Raw genomic sequence first — 15,978 nt, forward strand, 5'->3', positions numbered from 1 at the left:
ATATTTGCACTCAAAACAAGTCGAGATTAGCGGCCTGACATTGCCACCTCGAACGCGGGGCGGGTGCGCTGCCGGCGAATGTGTTTATTATGTTGTATCTATGTGTGTATGGCGGTGTGCGTGTTCGAGAGCGCGTTAACCGGCTTATGACGTATGCGCTTGCCAGCCAAGTTGGCTTAAACTGTCAAGCTTGCATATGCAAGTGTGTAGCTGTGTGTGCGACTTGCATATCAATATCAACTTAAATGACGCACGACAACTTACAAATATACATACATACAATACCCGATATGTGGGTATCAATGCAGCCAATCAATGAGAGTGATTCCCCAGTGCAGTGAGCGCGTGTGGAAAAGCCGGCTGCTATATTCGGTTGTGTCTGGCCTAAAAATACAAGCTAATGCGGAAATTTCAGCTAATAACCACTGACATAAATAACTCGCAGTCGTGCGGTAATCAATGTAATGAATACTGTGTGTGTGTGTGTGTGTGTGTGTGTGTAGTAGTAGATGAAATAGGAAATTTCAGATATCGTAACATTTATCCAATTTCCTTTCGTTTCCTAGGCACGTATATACATAGATGTATGTAAATATATTCATATACTGGCTTTTTAAGCTTAATAAGCTTTCGAGGTTCTTGTAATTAAATATTTCTTCTCGGAACGCATTACATTTATATATGAAACGACAGCGGTAACGTTAAAAAAACCAAGTACATTCACAACACAACGAGAATTTTCGTTTTTTTTATTCATTCGCCTACGATAATCTTGCTGCCTTTAACGTAATCCGCTTTCGATATTATGTATTATCCAAATCCATAAAATTTTCAGTTTTAAAATTATTATTTTCTGAAATCTAATACATTTTTTTATGTATTTAAAAAAAATATCTCATTCTTTCTTCTTGGTGTCAATGTGGGGACTTGTAAATTTTGACCCACTAAGTCGAATTCTCTCGATTTCCTTTTAAAATTTCTCATCATGACATTTCCTAAATAACATTAGTTTGTTATCTACCATCTGACTATCTCACATTCTTTGACAGTTGCGAACTGATACACATTTGACATCGGTTGGCCTGCGTTTGACATCCGTTTGACAGCTGCCTGTCATCTGACAACTACAATCTTATATCTAATTGACAGCTGCCATATGACATCCATTTGACAGCTGTCTACATTTGACAACCGTTTGAAATCTGTCTTCTGTCATCCATTTATCAAACGCTTGCCATTTTACATTCAAATTCATGTCCGTTGGCAAGATGGCAATCTTGTTTCACATCTATTTGACATACAAGTGACAGTTAATATCTGGTAAGCATCAGCTTTCCGATATCCATTTAACAAGCCTATAACAGCCGCCAATTGACAACCATTTGACAATAGTTTGACAACTGTCAACTGACAACCTTTTCTCATCCGTTTGATATCTGCTATCTGAAAAATGTCTGTTGAATTTTGGCAGCTATTATCTCATATACATTTTCCAGCTGTTATTTATTTGATAGCAACCATCTGATATCTATCAGCCATCCAATATACATTTGACTTCTATCATCTGACATCTGGAGAAATACATATCATCTTATTCATAAATATGACTAAAAATAGGAAAAAATTGCTTTTCATTAAAATAAGCTTGGACTTCGAAAGTACGTACCACACAGATAACCAAAAAAATGTAATTTTCTATATTGACAAGACTGTTCTTAATTACTTTGCCAAATATGAGCGCGATCTGTCATCCATTTTGCTAACAGCAGTTTGCTGTCGGTACCCTCAGTATTGCGTTGTTATTTTTACAATGGACAGAAATCTCGAACAAAGAATTTCTCTACAATTTTGTAGTTCTAATCAAATTTCGTTTGCGGAATCGTTGCAAATGTTGGAAAAGGCTTACGGTGATTCAATTTCATCAAAAACACAAGCCGACAAGTGCTAGAAATCCTTCAAAGATGATCAAGAGACAGTTGAAGACATGCCTCGTTCTAGACGACCTCCGACCTCTGTAACTGATGAAAATATTAGAAAAAGTGAAGGATATGGTGCTTGAAAATCTTCCGGTAAGTGTTAGAGAGATGGCAAGAGAGCTCGACATCTCTCGCGAATCCGTTCGAATGATTTTGGTCGATATTTTGAGTACGAAATGCGTTCTTGCTTCATTCGTCGCGATAAAGCTGAGTTTTTTGAAAAACAGTACCGTTAACAGGTCTCTTTGGACATGCTTGATCGTGCGAATACCAATCCCACATTCATGGAGAGCATTATAACTGAGAAATGGGCTTATGAGTTTGACATGCAAACAAGTCAACAATCATCGGAATGGAGGGAAAAAACGAGCCGAAGCAAAAAAAAACCACGCCAAAGCCGCTCAAAAATCAAGCTGATGCATATTTATATAGTCTATACTTTAAAAATACCATACCGAAATTCGAAATTTTATTTCAATTGTATTGGAAGCTACAGTCGTGCAAAGTGTAACCGCTCAATTCATTCAGTTTAATCAGTTTATTTTTAAACTTCATCCTTCAAATTGGCTGCAATTGTAACTCAAAAATAAATGATATTACCGCTTTGATTTTTTTCTGATTTCTTGAAATATATTTCGCCTTACAAAGACCTTCCAGCCTCTTAGTATATAAAAAATGTAATTTAACGCCTTTTTAGGTGATCACATCATGTGTGCCTTTTAAGCTGTGGATGCGGATTTATTTGTGATAGAAAAATAGTGTAAAATTTTTTCCCTAGAATTTCCAACGTTCAATTATGACATTTTCCATGAATTTTTTTTACGAGTTTGAAAAAAAATACATACTTGCAAACCACTCATTTAGAGATTTTATATCTTGCACAGTGCTCACGTTGCAAGCACCGCAAAACCACAATTAAGTCATTAACATTGACTTTCAATTTTAATTTTTCATTATAATTCTCCTTTATCAGTTTTTGTGTTGATAATAAATTTCACGAATTTTTAATTTGATTTATTCACTGCGGCAAAATAGTTTCGGAAACAATTGCACACTTGTTAGCAATTGTTGGTTTTTTCCACATTGACACGTCACAACAATTAAGATAACATTTCCACCAACGGCCAATAAATGTGAGCATATATTTACATACAGACATATTTACATATAGACATACATTACTTACACACATATATATATATATGTATATATAAGTATATGTGTGCGCCTATTTGCCCACAGGAAACATTAAACAGTATTAATGCGAAAATAGGCAAAAAATAACCTTATTATTATTATTTTTTATTTCTGTGTATGTATATACATAGTCATATACGCATATACTATATATTTATGAGTGTATGTTTGTATGCTGCTTATATTTGGTGTAAATAAAAAGCGTCAAATGCGCATATAACGTGCGAAAAGTCTTTAAAGCATTTGGTCATTTCTGTTATGGCTAACATTTGTTCGCATATATCTGTGTATGTATGTGTGTGCGCAGATGAATGTATGTTATTATTTAAATTATTATAATGCTCACCTCTATATTGGCGTGTAATTAGTAGTTTGCTTTTAATTTGCAACAATATTTGCGATAAGCAGACTCAATTAATGCACCGGGTGCTTTGCGTATAGAAATGCACATATATACTTACATTAGGGTGGGCCAAAAAAAGATACTTTTGTTGGCTTCGCATCACCATCACCCATATTGAAATCCAGCATTCGTTATTTTCGACCGACCGAATAGACCTCGTCCAGCACACGAAGACCATAAAGAGTCGATTCGGCGCCGTTCGCAGCAACTCGGACTGACGTATGAAACGACTTGGCGCATTTTAGGTCGAGATCTTAAATTGAAAGCGTGAAAAATATAGCTTGTGCAAGAACTGAAGCCGCTCGACCTTCCCAAGCGGCATCACAAGAAGATCCCAAAATTTCGAGACAAATTTCGTTCAGCGATGAGGCCCATTTCTGACTCAATGAGTATGTAAACAAGCAAGATTGCCACATTTGGGCTGAACAATAACCTGAAGAGATTCAGGAGCTGTCATTTAATCCAAAAAACAACAGTTAAGTGTGATTTGTGGGCTGGTGGAATCATCGGTCCATATTTCTTCGAAAATTTTGCCGGTGCGAACTTAATGGTCATTGGCGACCGTTATCGCGCCATGATATCCGACTATTTGATGCCTGAAATTGAAGGTCGTGAACGAGGCGATATTTGGTTTCAGCAAGACGGCGGCACTTCCCACATATCGCATCAATCAATGAATATATTGAGAGGACACTTCGCTGAGCAAATAATTTAACGTTTCGGACCAGTCGATTGGCCACCAAGATCGTGTGCTATTACACCGTTAGACGTTTTCCTGTGGGGATATGTAAAGTTTTTAGTCTATGCGCTACGTTTCAGGCCTTGGAGAAAAGGATCACGTGTGTCATTCGCCAGCCATCGAAAATTGGACTCATTGGATGGACTGTCTGAGATGAAACCTCTGTATGAATTTTATAATTTAGAGAAATAATAAATAAGAAATAGCAAAACTCATAGTTTCGTATGAAATTTACAGTTCTACAAAATGGTCTTCTATTGTAAAGCATTGAGTTCGATTTCCTATCACACGATTATTTTTTCAAGTAATTGGAAACGAGATTTTAACTTTTCTTACTGATAATAAGACACGTACTGATAAAAAACAGAAAAGTTGACGGCTGTGGACCTTTACGTTAAAATTAAGACCTCATACTTGATTATACGTTACTATGGTTTATAAGAACCTATTTCACGGAGTATCAAGAGAACAAAAATGTTTTTCTTTGACCCACCCTAATATATATACCAACATATTTAGTTGTTTTGTAGCAGTGATGCGAGATGAGAATAAAGTAATGTCAAAAAATTGGGTTTTACTATTTAGCAAATATGATTGTTATTGTAAAGTATTTTTCCAATAACCCGCCAATGACAAACGAACTTTACGGTTTTCCAAATGATTATTTTTGAGTTATTCCCACATTGCTATCTACGCACATTAGTTTGTTTGTTTCAAAAGTTGCTTTCTGCTATTCACAAAGCTTTGGGAAGATCTTCTTTTAATTTTTTGTGAAAAATATTTCAAATTGTTGTTTAGGATTGAGAATTGGCATCTGAAAGGGTAGTTCTGTTGCTAACATGGGCTAATCTAACACTCATTGAAGTTTATGCAGACTATATCACAAAAAAGTACGACAAAAAACACAAGGAACGATTTTCTGCTCAACTCGCACTCCTGTTCTCTGAGAGCACTCATCAGCAACTCGGTATAGGGGAACTGTGAAACGGAATTTCAAGCTCATTACGTACAGCTGCAAACGAAAAAATTGGTTTTCGGAAAGGCAGAAGAACAGCTAATATTTTGAGAAGTGCTGGTCAGTTGTTGATTTTCCAGGTCTGAAGCCACATTGGTAAGGTTCAAATAGTTTGTTGACGGTGGGCTTTAATCGCCAACGCTTTGTTATCCTTCAGAGGGGTAATTGTTGTTCGAACTTTTTCAAGCGCGGGGGGCAATGGAACGTCCGCTCCATCGTCACCGATGAGGTAATCGATTTCACCATCTTTCGATTTTATATTTTCACCGCTAGAGCAGTGTTCCTTCTATAATCAGTCACCAGATCACCAGGTTCTATAAGAAAATGCTCCATTCTGGAAACCGTTTTGTTAGTCACCGCATCTTTTCGTAGAATTTTTGAACACTGCTCCTGCCGGCCAGCTTGTCAAGCTCTTTGTACTCAAGCATTTCGGTTTCTCTCAGTTTTTATCTGCAAATGGGTCTCGGTTCCTTCTTAAACTCTCGTTATTAATCCCATTTTGCACATGTTGTCGATACAAAACGAGATCGTTCGACGTATTCAATCTACTGCTGGAGAGAGTAATTCGAATCGAACAAGTACAATCTTCTAAAAGAGTGCACAGCTGCTGGCGTATGCCGATGACATTGATATCATTGGTCTGAACACCCGTGCCGTTAATTCTGCTTTCTCCATACTGGATAAGGAAAGACGAAATATCTCCAGTCTTCAAACAAACAACCGTCGCGCTCGCTACTTGGCTTAGTAGATTATTTCGTCTATCCTGGAACCAGTATTAACACCAACAACATATTCGGCCTCGAAATGCAACGCAGGATGACTCTTGCCAACAGATGCTAATTTCGACTGAATAGAGAATTGAAAAGTAAAGTCCTTTCTTGACGAACAAAGACCAAACTCTACAAGTCACTGATCATCCCTGTCCTGCTTTATGGTACACATGTACATTGACATAATCTGATAAATCGGCCTTAGGGGTGTTTGAGTGATTTTGTGGAATGGTGAACACTGCAGTCTATGGAACGATGAGCTGTACGACATATACGACGACAGTAACATAGTTCAGCGAATAAAGAGACAGCGGCTGTGCTAACTAGGTCATGTCGTTCGAATGGATGAAAATAATCCACATTTGCATGTTTTCAATTCAGTAACCGTCGGTGGAAGCTAAATAAGAGGAAGACCTCTACTTCGTTGGAGAGATCAGTTAGAGAAAGACCTGACTGCACTTGGTATCTCGACTTGGCGCCAAATAGTGAAAAGAAGAGACGACTAGCTCGCTGTTGTTACTTCGGCAAAAAAAGCTTAGAATACGCTTTTGATGATTATTTGCTTACAATGTTTAGTAACTCTGTATTATCTAATTTCTAAATAGTTATATAATTATCTATCAAATCAGAGTTCAACACAATCTCAATGCTCTCAAGGCTGTAATTAGCGAATTTTACAATTTCCGACAACTTTTAAATTTCTAAGAGTCTATGCATGTAAAAACTTGCGCTTTTGTGTCACTCCTTCAAATACTTAGCATTACCAATTACCAACTTTTCAGGGTTAAACCCAGTAATTTCGAAAAAACACGCATTTCCAACAAAAAAATTGAATTTTACCGTCTTCATTTTGCTTCTGGCACAACTTTTCACCAGCAAAGCAAGCAGCTCTCCTGATTAGCTGCAGCCGCCGTGTCGCACAGTCCCGCCGTCGGCGTCGCTGCATTTTTGTTGGAACTTTTTGCGAATGACAAAATTTCCACATTGAGTTCCCATGAAATTCGCAAAAACGAAATGCGTCTCGTCTCTGCGCACGCCGCTTTGTAATTATGAAATGTTTACAATTTCCTTCAGTTTCTGCGCGCGCTTCTTCTTCCGCCGCCGCAACCGAAATTATTTCATTGCATTTGTTGCTTGCAACATTGTGGCAGCGCCAGTGCCCTTAGCTGGGCGTGCGGCGCACATGAAAGTTTTGACGTCACTGTTGCTTTTAACGGCTGTTGTTGTTGTGGTAGTTGTTGTAGCTCGTCTTGCACGCTGCTTGTGCGCCTGAAATGGTGCTACGCTAATGCAGCCAAAGAAGGCAGACAAAGCAATAAATAATAATAACACTAAATATGATGTGAAGTGGGGAGAGCAGTGCGTGGATGCAGCAGAAAGCAAGTGTGTGTGTTGGTGTGTGTGTTGGCAGCTATCGCCGCACTTTGGAGGTAATGACTGGAAATTACGTATACGACAAGTAGCACATATCAGTGCATATCGGCGACGACGACACAGCGCGCCTGAGTGCTGAGTCCTCGGCGACACTAACAATAACAACAAAAACAACGACAATAAATGCAATTCGTTCACTCATTCATTACTCGCATGCAAATTGCAAATGTAAATGTAAATGCCAATGTAATTGCAAATGGGCTTATGCATATGAGTGTCCATGTGTGTGTGTGTCTCTGTATGAGTGTTTGTACATGAACGTGGGTGTTTTATGTGTACATCCGTGTCTATGAAAGTGAACGCGAATGAGAATTTATTTCCATATAAATGTGCGCTGTGCTGTGCTTACTGTTATTGTTGTTATTCACATGTACCGTTATGTATGCCTTGACTATTTGTCTGCGCAGTTGCTTGTGCTGTGTGCACTTTGGCGGTCTGATTTATGCCTTTCAATATGCTCGAGCGCCATAAACTGCAACAGCGAGGCAAGCGAAAGTGCTGCATCATGACGCAGCTACTGGTGCCGTTAAAGTAAAAGCAGTTATGATATATAAGTACATTATAGAGAGAGGGCAGTGTGCATCATGTGCTTAGACACACTTGTTTCTAAGATAAAAATAATGTTAACTGCGGCTGTACTGAAGCTATAATATCTTTGACAGGTGCATTTCTTATAGCACAAAAGGGTATAAAAAGACCTTGGCTCGATCTGAACAATAAGGATAGCGGAGACTATAGTGTTGCTTTAAAATATAATATTTACAATATTTTTTGTGAAGTTATCTTGTCAATTGAAAAAGTTTTTCATACAAGGAATGGATTTTGATAGGTCAGTTTGTATGGCAGCTATAGGCTATAGTCCTCCGATCATGACAATTTCATCAGTGATTATAGTGCTACCTTAGAAAATAATCTATGCCAAATTTCATGAAGATAACTTATAAAAGAGGAAAGTTGTTCATACAAAGACTTAATTTTGATTGTACAGTTTCTATGACAGCTTTATGCTATAGTGGCCTGATCTGAACAACTTTTCTTGAGATTATAGCGCTATTTTGGAAAATAATTTTAGTTTGATCTCGCGTAGATATCTTGTAAAATGAAAAAGTTTTCCATACAAGCACTTCATTTTTATAGGTCATCTTGTACGGCAGCTATAAGTTATAGTATGCCGATCCAAATAATTTCTTCGAATATTGGATTGTTTCTTTAAGTAATGGATTCATGCTAAATTTTGTGAAGATAGCTTGTCAAAAAAAAAAGTTTTCCATACAAGGAGTTGATTTTGATGGGTCAGTTTTGTACTGCAGCTACATATATCCTGTTCATGGTTTAAATTTAAGGATAGTGGGATATATCAAGGAAAATAAAGTAGTTTGAGGGAAAGCTTTATGAATATGAAGAAGCTAGAATAGACTTAGGGATTCCATCAAGTATTTCGAATTGGAATAATGACAAATGGCCTTTAAAGGCAAAAAGAGTAGGTTTTTGGAAGCAAAATGCTTTTCAGTATACTTTTTTATAAGGACAGGGTATGACTCTAGATCGACCAGATAGCAGTGCAGATGCTTTTTGATTCTGTAGGCACGCGAAAATGTCACTCAAAATATGCGTGTTTCCAAGCTAATATCCTCCAGTGTACGAAAGACGGCGTCTGCTTAAGTGTGCTCCCACTCATATTCGCACACATTAGGCCATAGTTGTTGCATTACATTTGCTATCAGCATTGTTGTTGTTGCTGTACTTATGCTTACATGTGTAATAAGTACACTTATTCATTCATTTGCCTGCGTTCTTATGGAATTTCTGAGCATCAGCACAATTTGCAGGACATATTAATATAATTTATTTAAAGGCGCGGGGTGCAGCAGGTGCGCCGTGATAACTAAATGCAGCAGATTCACAGCCAAGCAAAGCTTGTTTTTCATGTGCATTTGCATATTAATAGCAGTCTACTGATATATTTATATGAATGGCAATAAGTAGCTGCATGTGAAAGGATTTTCATTTTTTGATTTTATGAAAACAGTAAAGAAAAATATTTTATGGAAATTAGGGAAAAAATGTTGCCTTTTTATATTTTGGTTGCTCTTTAGACATAATTAAAATAAACGCACTCGAATTTGTGAAATTTTCGCTAAAATTTGAAACATTTTAAGGCTGCTGTAGAATGGAAAAAAAATCTGTTCAGCGATTTGAAATCCTTTTGAACAATTGTTTTTAATGTAGCATAATTAAGGGATGGGAAATGCAAGGGGTTTCAAGTAATAAAAAACTTATTTTATGAATTATTTGAAAAAGCATATTTTTCTAACCATTATTTGTCACACAAGCTAAGCAATCTTTGAAATTTTTGCAACTCTGTTGAGTAATTTCCTGAAGCTTTCATCTCTCAGATATTTTATATCTCCACGAGCTTTCGTTCAGTCTTCTCAAAAAACAGCAGATGCTTAAGAAAATATGTTTCTTTCAAATTGTGTAGTACTTGGCTCAGTCTTTCTAAGAAAATGCGTAGTTTTGTCAACAGTAGTAGTAGATCGTAGTTCAAAAGTCATTCCTTCGAACGAACGAAATAAGTGACGTCTATGAAGCTGTGGGATTTCCTGTATACTTTCAAAATCGAATTCGTCTTCTCAGAACCCCCTTACAATAACGTTTCCATACCGGTAGCCCTCGTATGCGACAAATACCTCAATAACGACACTCAATCTTGTTGTTTGAATAATTACTATATTGCATTTTATGTTTGCACTCACAGTCTGAGTTTGAGTTATGACAGAATTATTCTTTGAGCAAATAGACAATTTTAACTTTCATCTCCCTAAGGTTATATAATCCACCAGTCTTTTTAACGTCTTCAAAACTACTTTTCCTCTTTTCTTGATAATTTCAAATCATGATGTCCCCAAATATTTTAGAAGATTTCACGGCTTTTCAGTTAGAAGAGACTACATTTTGCAAACAACTCATATATATTAAACGTATTTTCCACAAACTGTGCTAAAGACTTCTGCTTTTTTAAATTTTTATCTCCGAATTACGTTCGGAAACATTCATCATATTCTAACAACAGTTTGCAGACGGAACTAGGCACTCAATTCAAATATTTAAAGTTTGAGGAATCACAGCATTTTATTTAACAACAAAAAATAACCGTTAGCGCTTTTTATACCGGAAGATAGCTGCCGCCTGCATGTGAAAATTTTATTTATGAAATTTCAAAATCCTTTGAATAAGCGATTTCTGTGTGTTGACATTCGACAAGCTGGAGCTGCCAGCCAAGCATGCTGGCAACCCACTAGCTCGCTTTACATATCTCAGAAACACTCACTCACTCCAAATACGAATTCGGCACACACAAAGTCAGTTGGAAGCGCTGACTAACTCCTGCCTTAAATGTAAATGCATGTATGTGTGTGTGTGTGTGTGTGGCTAGTCAAATATGAAAATGATGTTGTCAACAAGTTTGTTATCCAGATTGCTGTCGTGCTGTTTGTTGTGCACATTGTTACTGCTATTGTTGTATTTGTACTTATTTCTATTTATGCTGAGCTATCCCTGATGTACGACTGTATATGTGCGGAGCTAACTGTTTTAGCGCTCACTTGTCGCTTGTTGCTGGCAGTTGTTGTAGTTGTAGTTCTTACTATCTCCCCTACCTACCCGCCCGCCCGCTACGGTAATGTTATTGTATAAATTATGACATTTGTTGCGCCGCGCTTGGCCTCGGCTTCAGTTTTAGTCTTAGCGCCCACACAAACCCCCAGCGTGAGTTTCTGAAAACACACACACACTCGCTTTCCCTCTGTCAACTGTTGCTCCGTGTGCAGTGTGCTGTCAAGCGAGTGTGGCGCAGACTTGATGCTGTGACTGTGGATTCTGCTGACAGCTGCTGCCTGCTCGCCTGTCTCTCTGTCTGTGTGCTCGGCACACCGCTCTTCCTTAACCCTTTTCACTCTCGGCTGCCTGTTGATTTACCTATGTATTTGCTTAAGTGTATGAGCTTATGTAGCTGTGTAGATTTGTAGATTTGCATTAAATTATATTCTGCACAAACCTTGCTTTTCACACTCCCTCCTAAGCAGATGGCAACTTCGTGAAGTCAGCTTTTTTCTCTGTACCTACACTTGATCATATTTTGCTATCCTTTGCTGTTTAGGACCGTTCTCAGTCAGTGGAAAAAATTAGACAGTCTCTTGACACTTGAACACATTTGAGTTGTCAACAAGCTGTCAGTAAGCCATCATAATGACATAATTGCTGTGAGCTATTATAGTTTATTTACTGTTTAAAAAAAACGCATGGAATCACATACTTTTCTGCAGTTTTATGAAGTTAAATTTTCTCCGATTTAATTTTGTGTCGAAATGTCTTGTGAGGTCGTATGGTCGTCGTTTGTATTATTTATGGCTTAGGGAGCATATGTGATGTAAGATTGAAGGACTTGGTGAAGAATGAGCTTAGCCAACAGAGCAGCTAAGTCGGTGCAAGAAAGACTGGAGGTATTTGTGGACGAAGATTGGACGCTGTAACATTAGCTTTGCGGATGGTCAGCCTTCAGCCGGTTGAGCTAGAATATTTTAAATGTCTCACAATATTCCAATTGAAAAGACCTTGAGCTGGAGTGGAAAAAATCAGATATTTTATCAAATCCACTGAGTTGCTGAATAAGGCATAAGTGCTCGTCATCTGGGTGCACAATGGACCTAATGATGTCCTAAGTGCTGTCGGTTGCGCTATGGTAAGTAAGTTGATTTCTCGTGAGGCATAATCCCACTTAGACAGCTAAAGGCACTTGTGCGTTGTGCGCCCAGAACTTCTAGATAATCATATGTAGCAAATAGACCGTCGCAAATCGACAAAACGTTTAATGTCTAGTAAAAAAATGGTAAACGAGATGCTTCAAGCTTAGGCTGACGAAAGCCGGACAGTGGAGGAGAAAGCGTCTAGACCTCATATCATCTTCCGTCCTGCAACGTTGAGAAGTCGCGTCCTCTAAAATATTTTCCTCACAGTGTAAGTGGCAATGGGAGACTGTGAATGTGAACCTCGTTAAAAGCTAGCAGTTCAATAGACTTTTTACGTTCCACTCTCGGCCAGAAGATAATGCACTTTCTGAATAGCTTTAAGCTCACAGTTAGCGAGCTCAAGGATTGTATAACAGCTTTGTTACTCAAAAAACAACTAAACTTCGTTGAAATATATCTGATGCTACCCTCTGCGTCTCTTCTCCACCGATCCCGCTTCTTGGAGTGGGTTCCGCTGTGCAGTGGTTCAAGATATCGGATATGCAGTTGAAGTAGGAAAGAATTTCAGAATATCCCTTTCCGGGACTCTTAATGGGTTCAGTTTCCAGAGTATGATAGCTGCTTTCGCAGCAATACATCTGCCAGCTCAACGCGTGTGATATGTAGAATGGCGTTTTGAAACCAATCAACCAACCAACCGAACATTTAGGTTAGGCAAATAAAAAACTAAATAAAACTTTTATTGAATTTGAAAATGTAGCTGATCTATGAGTCCAAACATCAGAAAAAGACGATGATATAAGTTTTGTTCTCTTCGACCAAACAGCTAAACACTTAAGTTTAGCTTAGGCCTAAAAACTGCGAAGCTTGCTACCTTTTATTGGAAAACGTAAAAATCAACACTACAAAAAGGAGGGTATTCCTTTTCTAGGAGCAAGCCTGACAAAACGTTACTACAACGATAAGTCCCCACCTAAAAACTATGACAATATTGATATTGTCCAGATTGTGATATTTTCTCAGATTCGAAGTAAATCAAGTTTTTTTTAAATAACTAACCAATAACAAAAGGGTTTATCTTGTATAAATTCTAAAGGGTGAAATATTTCAGGATTCCCTAATTTTTTAAAGAAAAAAACACAGAAACTTCATTTTTAATGGGGAATGTTTACTATCATTCGAAAGAACATTCTTTGGGATTTAATTTTTGAAGAATATTTCTTTCAAATGGTGGTCGCGGCTACGTCTTAGATGGTCCAAGTCCAAGATGAGTCCAATTTTTGATGTTTCGTGCATTTCGAAATGCGAGAGACAATATTTCGCTTGTTTGGATGCATTGTCCGCATAGACTTTAGCTTTACATAACACGGATGCCAATCGACCGGACTAAAATGAAAATTTGAGATTACTTAAAACGTTGTATCTTCTTGGAACTTTTCAAGAGCCCATAGAGCAAAACTATGTTGCTTACGCCGAATCGACTCTCAACGGTCTTTGTGTACACTCTCAGCTATGGCTGTTATATTTTCTTCACTGCGTGCTGGACGTGGTCTATTCGGTCGAATATTATTCAATAATGAATTCTGGGTCTCCAGGTGGTTGACGATGTTGCGAATAGTACGCTCAGTTGGCCGATTATGTTGACCATAAGTTGGGCGAACGTGAATTTTCATAATAAAGTTGAATGATTTTTAAAAATTTTTAAGGCGTAAGTCTTTCCATTATATTTCCATTATAAAATGTCAAACAATACTGAACAAAAATGGCATGACAGCTTGACACGACATACTCTTTTAAAAAAGGCTATTGAAAAAACTCGGAACACCCGTTATCAATGGTATGTTATATCGTTGTTTTCCTTGCGGATTCTAGATATAAAAAGATGTGTATTAAAGCTGAGAAAGTACTAATGAGGAGATATTTAAAACAAGACCAAAATTCTTTAAAAATATAATCTAAAATTAACATCAGAAATTCAGGATGCCATATAGGCCTGTAAGTCTCAAAATAAAGGGCTTCTTGAGCTATTCGCTTTATATTGTTCTTAAAACCTAGTCGTGTTATTAAAGTTTAGAGAGAACTTGCTTTCCTTTGTATAAAATAATCTAGTGCTTCTGTGTTCTTATATAAATACATACATATATGGGTAAATAATGTCAAAGGTTATGACAAGTTTTTATAGAGAAGTACCAGGCAATTTTGGCTAAATAGAACGGATTCTTAGAATCCACACCAAACGGAAATTAAAGCGTCACTCACCTTGCAGTTGCTTAGTAACAGAAGTCATCGCATATGTATATGCCATACACATATATGTAGATCTAATAGCGGTGTGTGAGAAACCACAATTTGAAAAAAAAAAATCAGAAATGTGATTTATTCTTTTTCAACTGAAATTGTAGCACCGCAACTCGTCTGGCGCATGTCACATGCGGGCGTTGTCAACCGTCATGACAGCTGTCAAAAGTACATGTGGCGACCCACACACAGACACCTACAAACGCTCGCTGACACTTATTCGTAATAACAAAATCATAACAGTTCATACAAAATCACATTGTGATGGTTGTTGCTGGTGGTGCAACACCGGTAATTTCGCTCCATAAAATTGCGGTTGTGCGCCTGACATCTGCAACCGAATTTCCGGAACCGTGCGCATCCGTTGAGGTGTTAAATTTGACAGGCGTTGTTGACATTTGCGAAATTGTAATTTTGTTACTACCTTTAGGGCGGTGTGTGGGTGTATGTGTTATTGTCATCAGTGTGTGGCAATAGCAAATACATCAAATAACAACAAAACACCGGCGACATTTGTAAGGTATTTATGTGCATAAATAATAAATAATCAATGACTTATGTTCTTATGCGCTGCTATGCTGCTCAGCATGCCGCCGTCGCCGCCGTTGTTGCTGCTGTTTTTGTTGCCTTTTGTAATGTGATAATAAGCGGCTGTGCGATTTAAGTACCCACGACGGCATTTGCGGCCGCGCTGACATTAATATTGTCAGCACATAACGGCACATAATAACACAGAACATAACAAGATGAACACATAATAAGATATGCATGTGCGTGTGTATGAGTATGTGCGGGTTTTGTGTGGCAATGCTGTGGAAAAAATGCTTTTGTAGTGGCACAAAAACTATTTTAACAAGTTGCCTGTCATTACATTTGTTTTCACTGGCTTATTTCAAGTCCCAGCGCTTTTCAGTTCGTATGCCACAATTAAAACAATATACACTGCCACATTAGGGTGGGCCGAATTTTTGGCCAGTGGTTGAATTGGTTAAGGCTTTTAGAATATTTTGTGAAATTCAAAAAGAGAAGGTGTAGAAAACACAGTAGAACCAAAATTGAGCTTTAAGAATTGGTAGTCGCAGACACTGTGGAAACTAGAACCGTCTTTGAGAAGTATGGATTCAAAGTCTTTCAAGAACGCATAAAACATTTGACTGCAATATGTTTCAAGCTTAATGATTAAAGAGGATAAGAAAGACCGTTGGATGCTCTCAAGAAAGCTGTCATATATGTATATACAAAGTCTGGTTGAGTATCAATCGTTAGATAGATAGATTGAAATTTTAGGGATGCACTGCGATCTGTGGTCTATTGTACCCAATTCTGTTATTGCGACACTTCGTTTAACCCAATCACATTAAGGAGGCTTAGTAAAGCTGCTGGATTAATGGTTGTAAT

General features: G+C 37.7%; 1 protein-coding gene across 1 annotated transcript in view; it reads left to right on the plus strand.

The window, feature by feature from the left end:
• LOC126753582 (interference hedgehog) overlaps positions 1-15,978 on the plus strand; it is a 239,384-nt gene that overhangs the window by 77,124 nt on the left and 146,282 nt on the right. The gene's annotated exons all lie outside the window — the stretch shown is intronic.

This window comes from Bactrocera neohumeralis, chromosome 3, assembly GCF_024586455.1.
Source record: "Bactrocera neohumeralis isolate Rockhampton chromosome 3, APGP_CSIRO_Bneo_wtdbg2-racon-allhic-juicebox.fasta_v2, whole genome shotgun sequence".
NCBI lineage: Eukaryota > Metazoa > Arthropoda > Insecta > Diptera > Tephritidae > Bactrocera > Bactrocera neohumeralis.